A 20910-nucleotide genomic window follows, 5' to 3' on the forward strand; every position below is an offset into this window, starting at 1 on the left:
AACCATACTCTGGATAAGTGGGCTTATTTAGTGCACTAAACTGCAAAATCTAAGCCACTTATTCTTCTTAGTGTTTTGGGACAGTAAAGCTTTACCATTTTTTGAAAATTGAAATATAGTTGATTTACAACATTGTGTTAGTTTCAGGTGTACAGCAAAATGATTCAGTTATATATTTCAGATTTTCCATCATAGTTTATATGATATTGACTAGTTCCCTGTGCTATACAGTAAATGCTTGTCACTTATCTTATATATAGTAGTGTGTGTCTGTTAATTCCATACTCCTAATTTATCCTTCCTCCTCACTCCTTTTCACCTTAAGTTTGCTTTTATGTCTGAGTCCATTTTGTAAATAAATTCATTAGTGTTATTTTCAGATTCCACATACAAGTGATACATTTGTCTTTTAGTTCACTTAGCATGATGACGTCTAGTTCCATTCATGTTGCTGCAATGGCATATTTCATTTTTTATGGCTGAGTAGTGTTCCATTATATATATCTACCACATCTTTATCCAGTAATCTGTTGATGGATGCTTAGGTTGCTTCCATGTAATGGCTATTATAAATAGTGCTGCTCTGAACATTGGGACACATGTATCTTTTCAAATTAGAGCTTGTCTTTTCTGGATATAGGCCCAGGAGTGAGACTGCTGGATTATATGGTAGCTCTATTTTTACTTTAAGAGACCTCCATACTGTTCTCCATAGTGGCTGCATCAACTCATATTACCACCAACAATGTAGGAAGGTCCCCATTTCTCCACACCCTCTCCAGCATTTATTATTCATAGACTTTTTGATGATAGCCATTCTGACCCATGTGAGATGATACCTCATTACGGTTTTGATTTGCATTTCTTTAATGAAGATGTTGAGCATCTTTTCATATGCTTATTGGCCATCTGTATATATTTTATTTGTAGAAATGTCTATTTAAATCTTCTGCCCATTTTTTGATTGGATTATTTTGATATTGAATTGTATGAGCTGTCTGTAGATTTTGGAAATTAACCCCTTGTCAGTTGCATCATTTGCAAGTATTTTCTCCTATTCAGTAGTAGGAGGGGAAGAGAGAAACTTGTCATTATATGCAGATGACATGATACTCTACATATAAAACCCTAAAGCGCTACCTAGAATAAATTCAGCAAGGTAGCCAGATACAAAATTAATATACAGAGATCTATTATATCTCTTTATACTAACAATTTTTCTTAGTTTATACTAAACAATAAAATATCAGAAAGTAAAAAAAAAAATCCTGTTTAAAATCACTCAAAAAAATAAGATACCTAGGAATAAACCTAACCAAGGAGGTTGAAGACCTATACACTGAGAGCTATAAAACATTGATAAAGGAAACTGAAGATGATTCAAAGAAATGCAAAGATATCCCATGCTCTTGGATTGGAAGAATTACTATTGTTAAAATGGTCATACAACCCCAAGCAATCTACAGATTTAATGTGATCCCTATCAAATTACCCAGCACATTTTTCATAGAACTAGAATAAACAACTCAGATTTATTTGAAACCACAAAATACCCGGAACTACCAAAGCAATCCTGAGGAAAGAGAACAAAGCTAGAGGCATTAACCCTCCCAGACTTCAGACAATAGTACAAAGCTACAGTAATCAAAGCATGGTATTGGCAGAAAAACAGACATATAGATCACTGGAACAGAAATAAACCCATGTGTCTATGGTCAATTAATCTCTGACAAAGGAAGCAAGAGTATATGATGAAGGAAAAATACTCTTTAGCAAGTGTTGGGAAGGCTGGACAGCCTCATGTAAGTCAATGAAATGAGAATACTCCCTCACGTGATATACAAAAATAAACTCAAAATGATTTAAAGTCCTAAAGATATGGCACCATAAAACTCTGAGAACATAAGCAAAACATTGACATAAATCATAGTAATGTTTTCTTAGATCAGTCTCCCAAGGCAAAAGTAACAAAAGCAAAAGCAGGTGGGACCCAATTAAACTTACAAGCTTTTGCACAGCAAAGGAAATCATAAACAAAACGAATAGACAACCTATGGACCGAGATAAGATATGCACAGCTTTTGTTATGGCTAAATTTTTAAAGTTCTTCTTGGGACCTTAAAATTCACATAATTGTACTCATTGGTCATGACTCTCTCTTTATCACTGTCACATGAGAGAGAGTCATTTCTGGAAAGGAGCTGTTTTCTCTCTCTCTGCTCCCTCTTGTCTTTCCCTTTTCTTGATCGATTTCTCCTTCTCTCTTCTTTCCCTCTTTCCCTGAAGAGTATCCCATTTTTTGGGGATGGTGATCTTTTCCTGACTGTGTCCTACTGGGAGAACTGCCACCTCTTCTAATCCCTTCTGACTCCCTGAAATTAGCAATTCAGGGCGAATCTCCACGTGGAAGGGAAGGCAGGTTTCCTGGAAGGCACTTGGCTTTCTTTCGTCCTCTCCTCACAGGGGTCTCTGTGAAGTTACCGGCGTGAATTCTATGTGGACGCCAGAGACTTGATTCACCTACAGACACAGAACCAGTCCTCTAAACCTTTGTTATTATTTTGACTACTTTTAAGTGTTTAATTACTTTTGGCTACTACTACCATTTATAATTAACGGTAATAATGGTGATGGTACTAGTGGTTAACACATGGTGAGTTATTCTGTAACAAACAACAGTGTTTTACATGTATTATCTCATTTGTATGTATGGATTCAGAACTTTTGGAGTTTTAGTTAAGATATTACATATGCTATATAGTATTGAACATAATTAGCAGGGTCTGGGTAACAATTTGTAATCAAATACATTTATGCATCTGCAGTGAAGTATATGAATATAGTAAATTACAAAGAGGCTACATAAGTTGCCTCAAATCATTTCAGGTTAGGTTTGTGGCCACATATATTCAGGTTAGGTTGGGTTTTGGCACCAAAGACTCAGAAATTTGTGGTTTTTACAGATTTTGATTTTGGAACCACAGGTAAGGGAATTGTGAACCTATAGCATAAATGTTTCAGATGATAAATTTAAGACTAGAAAATATTAGTAATGATCAGGGAGTACTAGTTAAGCATTTTTTCCTCCCACATCTGTACCCAGTTATTTAGCACTGTTTAAGACTTTTCCCTCATTTAATCATCTTGGTGACTTTGTTGATAATCCATTAACCATATATGTATAGGTCCCTTTTGAAGCTGTTTGTTCTACTCCATTTATCTATTTATCCTCACACCAGTGCCACACTATCATTACTGTGGTTTGCAGTGAAACCTGAGATCAGATAGTGTGAGTCCCCTATATTTTTCTTTGTTTTGGCTCTTCTAGGTTCACTGCATTTTCATATAAATGTTATCAACTTGACCATATCCACAAGAAAGTTTGTTAGCTATTTGTAGATGTTATGATAGTGTACCTGGAAAACCTTGGACAATGATATCAGTAGCAGGATATAAAGTGAACGTGTGGAAATCATTAGCCTTCATACAAACACTAACCAACTAGACATGACAGAAAATCCTAACCGTAAGAAAGTATTAGGGATACTCATTTATACATTTCTGATTAAATGTATGAGGAAAACTTTAAAACTCTTAAACAAAATTTTATAAAAGGACCATCTCTCAAATTGATAGGCTAACGCACCATCATAAAGATGTCAGTTTTCCCTTGGTTTATTTATAAATTTAACTCAGCCCCTTCCCCCAGTTCTAGATTTGTGAAGCTAGACAAGTCTGATGTCTAACTTCATGTGGCACAACGTGTAAGAACAGAGAAATACTAAAGAATATTTGAGGACTAGCCCACTAGCCCTCCCATACTAAAAACGTACTATAAAGTCTCTGAAGAAAACTGATAATAGCACATAAATATACAGGCATATCAGGGAAACAGGACAGCAAGTCTAGAAATTGATCCAAGCTCACGTGATGTCTTTTATGTAGGGTGGCATTTTAAGTCACTGAGACTAAGATGAAATTTTAGTAAATGATGCTAGAACTGGTTGGCCGTTTGGAAAAAGTTGGATTTATGCCTCATACCATACATAAGAATAAACTCCAAATGGACTAGTAATCTGAACATAAAAAATGCCACTACACAAGGATGTAGTAGTTTCTTCCAAGGATGGAAGAAAACTTGAGTTAAGTCTTTACCTTAAGAACACCTTTCTAACTATGTTTAAAAGTCCAGATGAGGCAAAAGAAAAATGGACAAAATTGGTTACATAAAACATTATTTCAGGGCAAAAATACAATAAATGATGTCAGGCTGACAAGTTGCAATATCTGTCGAAGTTAAAGGTCAATATGCTTGATATAGTGACAACTTTTTTTAAATGAAGAGCAAAAGGCATGAAATATAACAATTCATCCAAGAAAGAAAATAACCCTTCAACATGTAGAAGTGTTTGACCTTGCTCATAAAAGAAATCAAAAGAAATCAAACAACAGAGATATTATCTCTCACTTATTAAACTAGAAAATGCATAACGTACTCTTTTGGCAAAGCTGGGGGGAAATAGGCCCTCTTACGTCACTGGTGGGATTTCAAAATTTGTACAATTCTCTTAGAGGGAATTTTGGCAATATTTAACAAAATTACAACTGCATTTACCTTTTCAGCCAGCACTTTGCTGGCTTCCATGATTTTTAATGAGAAATCAGCTGTCATTTGTATAATTGTTCCCCTTTAGGTAATATATTATCTTTTCCTCTGGTTGTTTTCAAGATTTTCCTTTATTTATTTTTAGCAGTTTGATTATGATGTCTCGGTGTAGTTTTCTTTGTTTATAGTTCTTGAATCTTTGTGTATGTAAATCTTTGAGTTTCTTTGATCTGTGGACTGATGTATTTTATCATTTTAAAAGATTCCAAATGCTTATTTTGTTTGCCCTTTTCTTTTTCTGGGACCACAGTTACAAGTTAGGCCATTTGACAATGACTTAGAGATCTCAATGCTCTGTTTCTTTCTCTTTTTTTTTTGTTTTGTTTGTGTTTTACCATAATTTCTATTGACTTCAAGTGTACTGATGACTTCCTCAGCTGTATTCAGTCTGCTGATAAGCCTACCAAAGTATTCCTCATCTGAGATTATTTTTTTATTCTTTGACTCTGTTACAGTTTCCATGTCTCTGCTAAAATACTCCATCTGTTTAATCATGTCGTCCACCTATTCAGCTAGATCCAGTAGTAATAATTTTTTTTTAAAGAGTCCCTATCTGATAGTTCCAACAGCTTGGTCATTACCTGGGTTGGATTTTGATGATTTCCTCTTAATATGGTCATATGTTCTTTAACACATGCTGCATGATTTTTGGTGAAATACAGGATGTAGCATAAGTTGAAGAGGCTGAAATAAACTTTATATCCAGAAAGGGGCATATCTTTTTCCATCAGGATGTTAGTGTTGGAGGTTGAGTCAGTCTAGTCTGTAGTTGGGCTGGGCCTGGGCCTTGTCATTCTTTTAGTTAAATTAAGCTCACCACAGGCTTTGAATTATTCAAGGGTTGCATCAGAACATTTTCTTTGGCATACTTGGGGCCTGTATGCCTAAAGGACTTATCTTCATTCTTCTGTCCTGCTCCCACGTCGCAGCAGGCCCCTCATTGTGCCTCAGTGGGAGGAGACCTCTCTCACAACTGCTTCTCACCCAGCTGAGGCTTCTGATCATCAGTGCAAGGAGGCAAAGTGCCTGTAGGTTTATATTCTCTGGTTGTGCCCTCAGATTTCAGCAGGACATGTGCCTCAGCCACTGTATGTTTCAGCTCTGTTTGCTCCCAGTCTCTCGTGAGCACTGCATGAAAGCCCATGGAAAGGAGTTGAGTCTCCCAGGGATTTTAAATAGCCACGTCAGCCCACAGATCATCTTCAAAATCATGGTAAGTTCAGCTGTTTTCTCTTTACCTTCATCAAAGGAAGCTTCCTCCTCCCTGCATTGTCTTGTTCCCCATGGTCCCATCCGAGATGAAAGCAGTTGTTAGGACATTTCTCTTTCAAGAGGGGCTTTTGCTTTTGGGGTTTGAATTAGGTATTCAACCTTAGCTCTCTGGTGAGCTTTAAGTATGTTGTAATTTTTCATTTTGTCTTCATCGGTAGGATGGGAGCAATTTACAGTGCTCTTGTTTATACTTCCTAATGTGACTACTAGTGTATTTAAAATTACACGTATGCCTTTCATTATATTTGTATTGCTGTTCTATTCATTCAAGTTGCAGATATTCCACTCCCACACCTTTACCCATAACTCTTTAGCATGCGTTTCCTACACAGAAATTCTTATATAGCTAATACAGGTTTTTTGTACTATAGATCTTGTAGAAAAGATGAATGAGGCTGCCATTTCATAATGACTCTCTTTTAGCAAGAATTTGACTAAGAGGGGGGAGGGTGTAGTTCAGTGGTAGAGTTTAGTTTAATAGATAGGAGAGCTTACCCATCTGGAGCACAGTCCTGGAGCAACACCCCACCATGAGCGGATGGCAGGCAGAACACAACAGCAATCTTTGCTTTCCAGAGGTGAAGGAGGCTACCATTTATAGGGGGATCTGACTTCAGGTTGGCTTATCAGTTACCAGGGAAACTAGTGAGGGCACATCCCTCACGACCACTCAGGTTAAAGACCATCACGAGGACAGATGTTTCCCTTTAATAGAATAATTGGTGCAGCCATTCTGAACTAAGGGGCGGGTGGCAAGTATGTTCATGTGAGTAGGGTGTAGGTAAAACTGGTCAAACAGGGACTGTCCAAAAAACAAGAGAAAACCCATCTTGAGTGGCCTAGGCATACAATTTATAACTAAGATCCTTGTATGGACAGGGTGGCTTGAGAGGGGAGGTGGCTTTGATGACTTCCAAGACCCAAGAGTTATAGTTAAGTCTAAGGCAACATCAGATAACTCTTTCCTTAAAAGGCCAGATAGAAAATAGTTTAGGCTTTTTTTTCCTATTTTTAATTCTAGTTTTATTGAGATATAATTGACATATAGCACTATATAAGTTTAAGATATATAGCATAATGACTTGACTTACATACATCATGAAGTGATTATCACAGCAAATTTAGTGAACATCTGTCATCTCATACAAATACAAAATTAAAGAAATAGAAAAAAATTTTTCCTTGTGATAAGAACTCTTAGGATTTGCTCTCTTAACAACTTTCATATATAACATACAGCAGTGTTCATTGTATTTATCATGTTGTATATTACATCCCTAGTACTTACTTATCTTATAATTGGAGGTTTGTACCTTCTGACTGCCTTCATCCAAGCCATACATTCTTTTTTTTTAGAGTTAATATTCTATTGTCACATATCAGATGGCAATTGTGTATATAGTTTTCATATTTGATATTTCCTTTTTGTAAATAAAAAAACTACAAGTTTTAAACAGCCAATGGCTGGTCAAGTCTTCAGAAACCATAATTAGATTAATTCATTAATGGTGGCTTCAAGTTTTTCCTTATTAGCTCCAGAAAATTCACCTTCCTTTTGTCCCTTTTTTAAAAAACTGGAAGTGGGAAGTGAGCTCAAGCAATTAGCATGCACGAAGTCCTGGGTTCAATCCCCAGTACCTCCTCTAAAAATAAAAATTAATAAGTAAAACTAATTACTTCCCTGCCCCAAAAAAAGAAAAGAAAGGAAAAAAAAAAATAACCTGGAAGGTTAGCATGCATTTGACGTCAGACTCTGAAGCAACATCCTGACAGTCATCCACATCTATTTCAAGGAATACCATGATGGAATACGTTTCAGAGAGAGAATGAAAGAAAGGCTTGATCATTCTGCAAGGCCCCCACCACTGAGAAATCGACTACTAAGAGTTTATTTCCTGCACTGGAAGGCTTCCTGGAAAGCATACTTGCTCTGGATCTGCTTCGCCATTTTGGCTGCTGGGGTCTGACAACTGACCTTATGGTGGAAGCAATAGAGGAGGATCCAAAGCATGGGATGGAGCTGTGAACGAAAAATACTGCAAACAGTATCAGTAAACAAAGAATGCTGAAGCCATTAAGTCATCAGCCACTGCCGCCACCCCCTCAGTGAAGACAAGCCTGCAGCCCAGCCTCTGCAGCCACTCACAATGGTGCACTCTGAGTGGACTCAGAATAATAAAGGACAAAATACTGGCCCTAGATAGCTAGATGCTTGCCAAAGGAATGAATTCAATGAGCCCAAATGTTTGCTTCCTCCCATACGTAGAAAAGCACTAAATTCTTTAACTTGAGATGCCTGGTTTTCTTTAGATAATAAGTAATCTTTTATTGTTCCAACTACCTGATCTTTGTTGTAAAGCTCTTATATATCCTAGCTCCTCCCCTGCTTCTTCGGAGCATTCCCTCAGAGCGATCTGAGAGGCTGTCATCCCAGCTCGAGTCCTCCCGCCAAATAAAACATAACTCTCAACTTTTAGGCTGTGCATTTATTTTAGTCAACAGAGCCCATTCTTTTTTTTTTTAATTGGAATTTGCAAAAATTAGCTTTTATTCAGACATTTTATGATAATTTTGTAAACTTTAAAAAAATTATTGAGGTATAGTTGATGTACAATATTATATAAGTTTCAGGTGTACAACAGAGTGATTTTTAAAAGTTATATTTCATTTATAGTTATTATAAAATATTGCCTATATTCCCCATGTTGTAAAATATGTCCTTGCAGCTTATTTATTTTATACATAATAGTTTGTACCTCTCAGTCTCCCACCCCTATTTGCTCTTCCCCCAGGACCATACATTCTTTATTGCAGCCACTCAGCTCTGCTGTTGTCAGAAGAAAGTAGACATGGATAACACACAAATGAATGGGCCTGGCTGTGTTGCAATGGAACTTTATTTACAAAAGCAGGCTGAGGGCTCCATTTGGCCTGTGGGCTTGCCCACAACTGGCTCAAGGCAACAGCTAGCCTAGAACTAGCCTTACATGTGAATATTCTCTCTTTTGGAATTTCCAATACTCTTCACTTCATTCTAGTGAATGAATCCTGATCTGACAAGAATAACAAACACCTGGCAGCCCTCCTTTCCAGGTCTCATGCTGGGCTGTCACTGGATTCTAGACCACTCTGTTCTCTGTGGAGTGGGGCGAGGGGTCCTGAGACAGCAGGACTGGGCGAGGGCACTGGGGCAGTGCTCCATTTATTCCATGTCCTTCATAGAAAACAAAGAGACATTGCTGGCGACGATGGTCAGTCAGGCCAATAGTCTACCAGCCCTTTGGGTTGATTAGCTGATGAAATTTCAGCATGAAGTATGAAGGTGAGAAAGCCCTGCCTATGATCAGAAAGAGGGGCTGTCTTCCCAGATGAAATATCACCTCACCTGTCTTCCCAGAATGAATGGTAATGCGGTCTAAGCAGTTTTGACTATAAAATCATTCCTAAAGTGACAGAATTAGAATGAACTGGGATCTGTGACTTTAACTACACAGGTAGGCAAAATCCCTCTGGTCTCTGAGGGTTTCCTACTTTGCTTCAGTGTCTCGTATTCTCCACCCTCTGTCCTTACTCATAATCCCTTCTGAAGCTCTGCTCTCTGGTGTCCTCATGATGCAGGAAAACGGATGTGGGGCATGAGGAGGGCCATGTCCCAGGTCTTGGTGGAGCCCCTGGGATGTGCCCCGTCAGGTGTGGGTCCTTGGCTTCATGCAGGAAAGAATTCAAGTGCGAGCCACAGCTGAGTAAAGGTAGATTTATTTAAAGATATACATACTGCATAGAGTGTAAGGCAAGGAAAGAGGTGTGGGAATCAGGTGCTCAAGTTAAAGAAAAAGTAGGTACACACTCCATAGACAGAGCACAGGCCATCTCCGAAAGGGAAGGAGCAGAAAAAAGGCAGCTAGGCGTGGGGTTGCCAGTTTTTATGGGCTCGGTAGCTTTACATGCCTACAGGTGGGACCATTCCAAACCCTGGGGAAGGGGCTGGGATTCCCAGGAATTGGGCCACTGCCCATTCTTTGGCTTTTTGTCATGGTGCCTGCAGGCATGTTATTTATCACACTATTACAATGAACATATAATGAAGCTCAAGGTCTACTAGAAGTCAAACCTCCTGCCATCTTAATCCTCAAGGCCAAATGGGAGTTGACTCTTCCACCATTTTGGTGTTAAATTGCTGTCATTTCTTGAATAGCTGTGCCCTGTCCCCTTCCATCCTGTCTCACTCACACACCACCCCCTGCGCCTATCCTTACTGGAGAACTTTCTAGAATAGATCTCATATTTTGCCATTAACTCTCAACTTTGGTGATTGCTGAGAGTGGCTTTCCTCATTCTATGTTTCACTGGCTCTAAAAAAAGAGGGAGAGCTCTGGTCCCTTGCAGATGTTGGAGGGGCAGTGGCAAGTGATCAGATTTCAGTTCAGTCTTTCCACCAGAGAAGGCTGCAGCCAGTCCTCCTCAAGTCACCTAGGGGCACATCCAACTGCATCTGCAAATATTAATTTTCCCCATTGTTCAGATCCATCATATTTCTCCTGAAATGACTTTTACCCTATCTGCGGAATAATAGCCCAAGCTTATCCTGTTAAAAAGCATTTCTTAGAGGGGAGGGTATAGCTCAAGTGGTAGAGCACATGCTTAGCATACATGAGGTCCTGGGTTCAATCCACAGTATCTCCTCTAAAAAAATAAATAAACAAGCAAACCTAATTACCTCCCTCCCAAAAAAATTTTTTTTTAATTTTTTTAAAAATTAAAAAAAAGCATTTCTTTCTTGAGCTTATTTACAATATAAGGACCATTTAATCAACTGGGAATGGGTCTATTACAGTAGTTCTCAAACTTGAGTGTACATTCCAGTCACCTGGAGGGTCTGTTAAACCACGACTTGCTGAACCTCATCCCAGAATTTCTGATTAAGTAGTTCTGTGACAAAACCTGAGAATTTCCAGGTCTAATAAGTGCCCAGGTGAGGCTGCTGCTGCTGGGTTCCAGGACCATTTGCTTTATTAGAACCACCTGGGAGAGGGGAGGGTATAGCTCAAGTGATAGAGCACATGCTTAGCATGCAGGAGGTCCTGGGTTCAATCCCCAGTACCTACTCTAAAAATAAATAAATAAACCTAGTTATCTCCCTCCCCCCACCTCAAAAAAAGAACCACCTGGGACAAATGGTGAGCACCCTCCCACCCCCTGATAGAAGGAGGAAGGAATATCTCAGTTCACATGACTACACTGGAAATAACAAATTGCATTCAAAATGCTGCACAACTGTGTGCAGATCACCAGTGTATGGACACCAGGCTCGAGAAGCTCAGCTTTAAACTGTTGACTGAAGGAAGGGACGGTCTGGATAACTTACCCCAGAGGCAAAAATGCTGTCAACTGGGCAGAATGCCAGGACTAGTATCTTTCTAAGTGTCAGATCCTTTTGAAGAAGACTTCTTGAAAATTAAATGTTTCTTTAAATAGACCTGGGACAACCACTCATTCCCATATTTTTTCTGATCTATGCAATGACAAAGCCTGATGTTTCAATGAAATATAGATTTTAGTTTTATAAGTTACTTGATGTGAAGTTACTTGTGTTCATTGAGAATTCATTTCCTATCATTATTTTCATAAATATATAATACTTCATTTCTTTGCCCAAGGAACAATATATCAATAAATATTTGTTGAATGAATATTCAACATTATAAAACTGAATATAATTCTTGCATAGTCCTGTTGGCTAAGTAAGAAGGATAGACATAGTGCTAAAAACTCCGAGTTGTAGAGGGGAGGGTAACAAAGGGATAGATGTTCAGAAGGAAAGTGTATCGGGGAGAGGTGCTATTTTGCCAAGGAACTTCCAGCATGGTCTCTGTTTATGACTTTGGTTATATAGATGATTGCACCACAATGTGCAGCCAAAGGGTTAAATGGGACTGAGATTCAGCCTGCACTCTGTTCACCTGCTCATCAAGCCATGTACCTGAGCATGGGGTTGCCACAGTCCAAGGAAAGAGTAGATTTGCCTAATCTCAAAGTATCCAATGAGCTACTGGCAGCCCAGCTTCCTTGTGTCAGGATTTTTCTCCAGGAGTCACTAGTCATCAATCAGCTTGTAAATGCTCATAGGATCACTCATTTTTTCACATGAACACTATGTGTATAGAACCCCATGGTGGACTTCTAAGAGTTCTTTCCTTGCCATTCCCCCATTAGCAAGAGATTGGACTCTTTTGAAAGCTTTCTGTAAACACTGACGGACAGCTTTGCTTTTGCATTCAGGAATCCTGGGAAGGCTAGATAAATGATCCTCAGAGGAATCTTACCCTATTTAACAGCTGGAGCCTGATATTCCAATTTAACTTCATCTTTTTAACCCAAGGCATGTTGAAATGGAAAAAATAATTATGAATTATTTTGCTGTCGGCACATTGCTGTTAGCACCCTGTGGTTATGTGTGTCACAGTACTTAGAAGAGAACATTATGGATTTACTTGGCAAGCCATTTCTCTTATCCAAAACTCTGGGTCTTCTTATTTTTGGTAATTTCCTTTTCCCCAGTACTTCCTATAGTCTCTGTTACATAGTAGGCCCTGTGTTCTGTGTTCATAACCTCACAAATTTATTCTTAAGGTACACTACAGAGGAATTTGATTTCTGATTTTCTGATCTAGATGATGGACCCAACTTAGTTCTCCATGTCTTCAGATTTATAGATGTCTTATCACCTGGAATAAAAATCACTTCATGGAATATGGTTTATGTCATTGCTATCTGCTTCCATCATTTGACTTTGCGTTTTTTTTTTTTCAAATGAGCTTTAAGATTCTATTCTAGTAGATATTATTTTCATTGCCTTTCTCAATATTTTGGGCATTTGCTCTGGCACTATCCACTAAAATATATCCTCCCCTTATATGGTGCAACGGCTAGCAAATGGCTGTTCATCAAGGACTACATTTCCCAGCCTCCATTGCATTAAGTTGTGGTCATGTGACTGGTTCACGCCAATAAAATATGATCAGAAATGAGGTCTTCTTCTTCTAGGCCAATATAAAAAACAAGTATACTTCCTCCATGTTCTTTTCTCCTTTTGCCAGCTAGCACAAGGCAACAATGAGGCCATACATAGGGTTAATCTTTATTGCACCATGGCTTCCTCTGGCACACTTTAGAAGCCTCTGGATTTCTTTGCAGAATGTTTTTTTAAATGTATACTAGAATTATAAAGGAAACAAATTATATTGAATATGATTATTAGAATATTTAGAAAATTAGTGATATGATAATGTGTGTGTATATTCATTATCTATTGTTACATCACAAATTATCCCCAAAATTTTCAGCTTAAAACATTTTTTCATGGTTTCTGTGGGTCAGGAGCAGCTTAGCTGGGTGGTTGTGGCCCAGAGTCTTTCAAAAGGGTTCATTAAGGTGACAACTAGGGACACAATCATCTGGAAGCTTAACTGAGGAAAGATTCATTGCCAAGTTTGCTCAAATGGCTGCTGGCAGGCTTCAGTCCTTTGTCATATTGACCTCTCTATAGAGTTGCCTCATGTCATGACAGCATGACTTCCCCCAGAGCAAGTGCTCCAAGAGAGGACACAGAACCCATCAAATTTTTATAGCCTAATCTCAGAAATGATATCAAATCACTTTTGCCATATTCTATTCATTGGAAGAGGATTACACAAAGGCATGAATGCCAGAAAACTGGGGCCATCCTAAAGGCTGCCTACCACAGTGAAGTTTTTGTTTTTGTTTTGTATTAAAGTACAAGACCTAGGGAGAATAACCACTGCAATTTTGAAAGAGCGCTGAGTATAAATGATTCTTTGAAAGCTCTGCAACAACAGTGATGATAAAGAAAATGTGATTTCTGTTTGTGGCAAAGGGGCAAGTGCTGCTCATACTTCTGTGGTTTTTGCCTACATTCACAATTAAAGGAAACGATACATTTTGGTTCAAAGTTAACAGGGATGGAATGTTTCCTACACAAGCACTCTGGCAGTCCTGAATTCTATCCGTGAATCCTTTGGAGATTGGTGTAATCTTGAGTTCTATACGTGGGCCCTATGAGATTGGGGAGCCACAGATAGCTTAGGGCCCTGAATCACTGCTTGAGAAAATATTTACCAACCTAATATAGTGCAATTGCCTTGAACTGTTGAGAAAGGAAAAGCCTCTATTCCACATGAGCCATTATATATTTTAGAGTCTGTTTGTTACTACAGCCTAGCCTATATTCCCTAGAACATTTGCCAATTAATTACAATATCATTACTACTTTCTTCATTTTGTCCTTCAACATACACTCTTGAGTAAAATTTCAAGTTACCTTTGTGTTAAATTCCATATATGTACCTGCTATTGTAGAACATTCATCTCATTCCACTAACATCTAATTCACTAACTTAATATGTACTGAAGACATATGGAGATTATGTTATATTTTTCCAGTGACTTTTACTCTATTTTTCCCCCTCCACTTTTCAGTTTTATACCATATGGTTGCCAGTTAAATCCCTACGAATAAACTGTAAATGACCAATAATGATAAATATTTTTATGGCTCTTGCTCCTAAATGATATTTAAGCATGTTGATGAACTTTTTTTCAAACAATGAGCATCTCATCGTGGAGAGGGGAACAGATCATCTCATATGCCATTGCCAGAAAAATCTCCCTGGAATAATTGATGGAAACTGGTATGTCCTGTCAAAGCTACTGGGAGGGTTTGTGTTAGCAGAAATTAACCTAGCTACAGTACAATGTTAAGCTTTTGTTTGTTTTTTTGTTTGTCAAGGAGATTAAAAAAAAAATAATGGCACAAACACTAGAAAAACAAAGTCAGGTCCATGATTTTACAATCCTTTCTAAAACGGAATTAAAAAATAAGCCAGTGGTGTTATTTAACCTAACTAGCCAAATCGTAGTATGACAAAACAAATTTTGAAAATAACTGCCTTGCAAAAGATCAAGCCATTTTTTGGCATATATATCATGATTGATTGGAATTCAGTATATAGGTTCCTTTTAAATGGAAGCAAACAATTTAACATTTATTGTTTTCTCACTGAACTACAGTACTCTCCTTCTTGCTCAAGAGAAAATTCATGAAACAAAAAAGAAATATAGGAATCATTAGGAAAAAAGAAGAGAAAAATAAACAAACTTAAAGATTCTCTCTGAAAGCAAATATCCCTCTAGCAATAATTTAAAATTAGGTTTATCAAGAATGTAATTCACTAACGGATATTTTATTTTTCTCTGTTGAAGTAGTTTTGAACCTGAATTATAAGAACCACTGACAACAAAACATCCTTCCTTAGTTCTTAGCTCCTCATTATCTTACACAATTCAAGTAAAATTAAATGATCTAAAATTAAAAGAAAAATTTTGTATTATGAAAGTGCACTTATTGTAGAAATTTTAGAAAATACAGAAAAGTAAAGGAAGAAAATTGTTTAAAAATCACCTATAATGTAGGCATCCAAATAGAAATACCATATCATTTTGAGGTTTATTCTTCTTGGCTATTTCTGTACAAATATACACATAATTTTTTTAATGAGAGTTTTTAAAGGATTTTTTCCCATAATTCTCACTTGGATTAACTAATAGATAAAATAAAGAGACAATCTTGTCTTCATAGAGTTTTTCAAAAATGCATTGTTATTATTGTATTTTCTTTGTGATGTTCGCTAGGACCAAGCTAACATTATTTTTCTCTGAAGTTTAGTGATTGTTTTCCTGAAGAGCTGGTAGCTAAGCAGCCATAAGACCTTTGCCTTTTTAAGGAACCCTCCACTTTGTTGGTGGGAATATAAATTGGTGCAGCCACTATGGAGGATAGTATGGAAGTTCCTTAAAAAACTAAAAATAGACTTACCATATGATCCAGCAATCACATTTCTGGGCACATATCTGGAGAAAACCATAATTTGAAAAGACACATGGACTCCAATGTTCACAGCAGCACTATTTACAATAGCCAAGACATGGAAACAACCTAAATGTCCATCAACAGATGACTGGATAAAGAAGATGTAGTATATATATACAATGGAATATTATCAGCCGTAAAAAAGAATGAAACAATGCCTTTTGTAGAAACATGGATGGACCTAGAGATTATCATATTAAGTAAAGTAAGTCAGACAAAGACAAATATTATATGATGTTGCTTATATGTGGAATCTAAAAAAATAAATACAAATTTTATTTACAAACCAGAAATAGGCTTATGGACATAGAAGACAAACTGTGGTTACCAGGGGAAAAAGGGAGTGGGACAGGATAGATTAGGAGTTTGGGATTAATAGATACACATTACCATATATAAAATAGATAAACAACACAGACCTACTATATAGCTCAGGGAACTGTATTCAACTTCTTATAATGAGCTATAATGGAAAAGAATCTGAAAAAAATGTGTCTGTGTATGTTAAAAAACCAAACCAAAACTGCCTTTTTAGACCCAAGTTCATACCACTGCTCCAGTTTACTACATCAGGATGTTAAATGTTGAGGAGGAAAAGAGTAAAGCAAACATAACGAAAGCCTCTACTGACAACTTGTAAATACTGACCTCACCTTCAGAGACAAGCCGTTTTCAAACAAAATGGTAAGTGAGCGAGTGATCTTCAGCTACAAAGGAAAAATCCAAAGGCTTGACCCATCTTTCTTCTGAACTGCTCAAATACAGACACAAATGACTCTGTAGTTTTCCAAAAGGTTAGACCTGCTTAGTAATTTGAAAGACATCCATTCAGACTGCTTCCAAGAATAAATGCTCACAAGATACTCCCAACAGTGTTTCCTGACCTAATCTCAAACATATCTGGAAGGATAGAGTTTATAATCTCCCACTTGAATGTTGTAAATTCTCAACCAAAAAGTAATAGAAAGAACATTGGCTTTGATTTAAACTGAAAAATATCAGTTTCTTTATCAATAAAATGGAGCTTAAGAATTCATTTCTCTGAGGGTTATTTGAGAATATTGTCTAATATTCACAAAGTAATAGTCAGAATGTAGCACAAAGTAGTTATTTAATAGATATCATTCCCACTAACCTCCATTTTCACCAATCCACGCCCAATCCTTAATACTAAGGATAATTCTATTTGCTGTTCAACTTGACCCTTTTTCACTTTTCTGGAGAAACAAAGGAAAGCTAACCACTTAACTGTATGTCCTCGAATATTTTAAAGTAATTTTCCCAATTTTTTCTTTGGCTTAAGAGAATTTTTTTTTCCAGTCATTTTAATAAGATCAGTTTACTAAATTTTGTAACTTTTAAATTTCTTGTTGTTTACTTCTTACCATTTCTGAGATGTAGAATGAGTTGATAACTTTCTGGTCACTCTGTTTTATGACGGACTTAGTCATTTTTCCATTTGTTTCCACAGTTTGGGCACTTTCTCCTTGGCTCACTTCTTTCACTCATTTTCTTCTTTAAATAGCAGTTAGTAAAGAATTATGAACAAATTGGAAGTTTCTTTATATTTTAACTTATGTGGAAAACTTGTTCTAAATCAAAGAAACATAAATTGAAATAAACTCATGATAAATTTGTTATGCGAATGCTCTACTGTAATTGCTATAGTTATTATGGACACTAAAAATTAAACTTACGATATAATCAAAACCATATTTCATTACCTTTAGGATGTACTTTTTTGCACATTTTAACAACTCTAAAACCGAGATGCATATAATAATTGATAAACACTTCATGTGCAGGATTCTTTTCTTTTTTACTGGTACTAAAATAATAGTGCATCTTAACAATTGGCATTTTAGATTTGGTGAATTATACTACAATTATTTTACAGAACAAAGTATATAACATTTTATTTCCTGTGGTGGTAAGTAAATATATACTAAACATGAGACTGAAACTATTAGAAATAAGATTAAGTAGTTAATGGCCAGCTTTGTCTTTTCCATAAAAAAAGAAAAATTGTACTGCATTGAAATTGGTTACAAAATGATTATGTATATGTATATTCTTATTACATAATTTTTCACTAGTTCATTATAAAATTCTAATGCAGTTTTTCTTTATGAATGGCTACAGAATGGAGAGTCAAACTGTTGGATCTCTAATAATGCTTGTAGAATATCTAAGGTAACATTTAAGGTAAAATTATTATGATCCTGTATAAGATCATATAACTTATACTGGAAAGGGCAAGTCATTTACAAAGATAGCCAGAATTTTGCTCATTACCTGGATTTATCTCACAACTCTCAGTAACTTTAAAGCCTAGATGAAGATTTATTCCTCTTTCTTACATTTGCTTTTTAAATCCTTTTAGTTTCATGGGGCCAGAGTCAGGCATTTTCATAAAGAGCACAACCTAATGTTTTGTGGAACAGAGAATTTAGGAGTGGCACTGATTATTTTCTGTTTTGATAAAAAATGTCCTGAAAAACAGATTAAAATATGGCATCATGCTTCATCTAGTTGATTTCATCTACTTTTCAAAATTTGATCTTTTTTTAAGCATCAACAGAATTGTTTATCTCTGGAAGGTCTGAGGGCAGGTAATTCACGTATTTATAACTATGCCATCCTCTCAGAGAGATTATTTAATTCTGCTTTCTCTCCCATATCTATCATTTCATTGTATATACCCTTGGTGCCTCATTTTTCCAATGATTTAAACATTTAATTTGCAATTAATGTGCACCCTAAATTCACCCTTGCAATGTCTAGGCTTGAGTAAGAATATTACTATATAGTCCCTTTGGACCAGTGAGTTGACAATTTCTGCACATTTTGTTAGCCACCCCCTCATGTCTTTTCTTACAGCACTAATAAATATACTGGCCTGAAACTCTCCCAGAGATTTTCATTTCACATCTATCCTTTTGCACACCCTTGTGTAGCACACCACTGTGGTCCAGATCTGGGAACTACTTAGCTTTCCCTAATGTAAGTAGTTTTGTGGTACATGTGATGAATGGTCCAGGTAAGAGCTAGAGCTGGATAATCCCAACACTATCATTGCTGAGAAAGCATGGTAGGACAGGGAGAAGTGTAAATAATATTCCTTATCTTGTGCCTTAATTGCATAAATGAAAAAGGAAATCTGAAATGAAAGAAAACATTAATACTTACAATTATGATTCTAATTAAGGTAAAGTTACATCACACATCATTCATCTAGCAAGACCATTTAATCATTACTTGGACACTGAAATGTCTAAATTATTTTAGGGTAATAAGAGAACAGTTCAGATAAACAGAGAAATATGTATGTATATGTACATATGCTAGAATATATGTTCTATTACGTAGAATGGGAACTATTAACCAAGTTGCATATAACAGGAACAACTTGAGGTCAGGTTAATCTAATATTACTCTATTATAAGTGTTGATGTGGATAAATATTGCTGTGGAAAGAAGGTGGTCTTTACAGACAGATGGACCTTAGATAAAATCTTAGTTTCCATGTGACTTTTGGCAAGCTATGCTACCTCTCCAAGCTTTAACTTCCTTATTGTTAAAATTGGGACTACATATTGAATGTTATATTGTCAGTTCTGCTATAATGAAACATATGTTTTCATAAAAAAATCAATGTGCTAGGGCCCAGAAATAAACTGACAGACCTACAATCAATTAATCTTTGGCAAAGGAGGCAAGAACATACAATGGAGAAAGGACAGTCTCTTCAGTAAGTGGTGTTGGGAAAGCTAGACAGCGGCATACAAATCAATGAAGTTAGAGCACTCCTTCACACCATATACAAAAATAAACTCAAAATGGCTTAAAGACTTAAATATAAAACATGACACCATAAAACTCCTTGAAGAGAACATAGGCAAAACATTCTTTGACATAAATTGTAGCAATGTTTTCCTAAGACAGTCTCCCAAGGCAAAAGAGATAAAAGCAAAAATAAACAAATGGGACCTAATCAGACTTACAAGCTTTTGCACAGCAAAGAAAACCATCAACAAAACAAAAAGACAACCTATGAACTGGGAGAGAATATTGGCAAATGATGAGATGGACAAGGGCCTAATTTCTAAACATATAAACAGCTCATACAACTCAATAACAACAACAACAACAAATTGAAAAATGGGCAGAAGACATAGACATTTCTCTAAAGAAGACATCCAAACGGCCGATAGGCACATGAAAAGATGCTTGACATCACAAAATACTAGAGATATGCAAATCAAAACTACAATGAGGTATAACCTTTCACGGGTCAGAATGGCCATCATCAAAAAGCCTACAAAAAATAAATGCTAGAGAGGGTGTGGAGGAAACCCTCCTACACTGTTGGTGGGAATGTAAATTGGTACAGCTGCTATGGGAAAAAGTATAGATGTTTCTTAAAAAACTAAAAATAGAGTTAACATATGATCTAGCAATATGGGCATATATCAAGAGAAAACTCTAACTCGAAAAAGTACATGCGCTTCACTTTAATGTTCACAGCAGCACTGTTTACAATAGACAAGACATGGAAGCAACCTAAGTGTCCACTGATAGATGAATGGATAAAGAAACTGTAGTGTGTATATATATATGTATATGTATATATATATATACATACAATGGAATATTTCTTAGCCATAAAAAGATGAAATAATGCCATTTGCAGCAATATGGATGAACCTAGAGATTATCATACTAAGTGAAGTTAAGTCAGATAGAGAAAAACAAATTTCATATGATATCATTTATATGCAGAATCTAAAAAATTGATACAAATGAACTTATTTACAAAACAGAAACAGGCTCACAGACATAGAAAACAAACTTATGGTTATCAAAGGGGAAGGGGAGGGGAAGGATAAATTAGGAGTTTGGGATTAATAGATACACACAACTATATATAAAATAGACAACAAAGACTTACTGTATAGTACACAGAACTATATTCAATATAATAATCTATAATGGAGAAGAATCTGAAATAAATATGTAACAGAAT

General features: G+C 36.4%; 1 pseudogene; it reads right to left on the minus strand.

Annotated features, from left to right (window-relative positions):
• Positions 1-7427: 7427 nt before the first annotated feature.
• LOC105077260 (thioredoxin-like) lies at positions 7428-7886 on the minus strand (annotated as a pseudogene).
• Positions 7887-20910: the final 13024 nt, after the last annotated feature.

Source organism: Camelus bactrianus, chromosome 8 (assembly GCF_048773025.1).
Source record: "Camelus bactrianus isolate YW-2024 breed Bactrian camel chromosome 8, ASM4877302v1, whole genome shotgun sequence".
Lineage (NCBI taxonomy): Eukaryota > Metazoa > Chordata > Mammalia > Artiodactyla > Camelidae > Camelus > Camelus bactrianus.